The sequence below is a fragment of the Olea europaea genome, unplaced genomic scaffold (assembly GCF_002742605.1).
Source record: "Olea europaea var. sylvestris unplaced genomic scaffold, O_europaea_v1 scaffold38864, whole genome shotgun sequence".
Taxonomy (NCBI): Eukaryota; Viridiplantae; Streptophyta; class Magnoliopsida; order Lamiales; family Oleaceae; genus Olea; species Olea europaea.
This window is the reverse complement of record NW_019258349.1, coordinates 1-1,026: the sequence shown is the minus strand read 5'-3', so window position 1 is coordinate 1,026 and position 1,026 is coordinate 1. Positions and strand designations below refer to the sequence as shown.

The window sequence follows — 1,026 nt, the reverse complement described above, 5'->3', positions numbered from 1 at the left end:
CCCCTGCACAAACCCTGTGCAAGCGGGTCTGTGCAGGAAGCTTTATTCTTATGATATAAGTTACATCCAAACAGGAATAAATTTGTCATGTTTTACGGACCAATACTTCTCGAACAAGAAAAATAGAAAGAATACCTTAACAAATGAAAGCCAGCATATGCGAAGTCATAAACCGGTGGATTCGTCCAATCAACTAATGTTGATAGTTGGAAGTTTCATGAGAAATTTGTATTTTCAATTGTGATCCCTTCCAGCTCTCTTTCTTAGTGATGCAAGATTTTTTTTTTTTGGGTGATATAATTTTTGTCATGAACTTCATTCGACCAGCTCCAAAAGGAGGATGGTAAATCCGTTCAAAACCAACAAGTACAGTCTAACAATTCAAGTACTCTATCCTTTGATCCCCCTTTTAGATAAAAACTTAAATTACTTTTTGTATCTTAGCCACATAAAAGTTGGAGCATTAATAATGTGACAACTAATTCTGAAAAACACAACCAAGCATGAGAGAAAAGAAAAGATAGAATGAAGAGAGAGAGACCTACCTCATCAACAGAATGAATATTTTTGCTGTCTGCTGTATACATAACAACATCCTGATGAGATGCAATATGGATCTGTTAGAAAACGTAATCACATACAGGCAACCACATTCTTAAACAAATACCAAACATCATTTTTTCTTATGCTATTTTCATGCTCTGCATACAATTAAAAGTGATATTGGATCAAGTCGAATTTGTAACAGGAATGTTCAACCTTCTGATGTAGCGAAGAGAGATAAGGTTTGCGTGCCACATCTTATCGAGAAAATTAATAAATGTACGTATCAAAGTTTAAATTTTTGAATATTATGGAATATACTTGAAACAAGAAAATCACTTACGCCAGCCATGGGCACAATTGTTGAGGGTTCCCCATCGTGAAAGTGAAAGAGTCCTCCTTCGAAATCCACCCCATAATTATTCAAATAACAAACTGCCTATGATCAGAGAGAGCAAATGTCAACCAGGGTGTTCAAATACA

The 1,026-nt window shown here is 35.4% G+C and overlaps 1 long non-coding RNA gene across 1 annotated transcript; it reads right to left on the bottom strand.

Annotated features, from left to right (window-relative positions):
- Nucleotides 1-291: 291 nt before the first annotated feature.
- LOC111387080 lies at nt 292-1,020 on the bottom strand. The gene is made up of 2 exons (XR_002701354.1): nt 887-1,020; nt 292-596 (listed from the first exon to the last, which is right to left on the bottom strand). It is a non-coding gene; the product is annotated as an uncharacterized LOC111387080 (long non-coding RNA).
- Between the last annotated feature and the right edge of the window lie 6 nt (nt 1,021-1,026).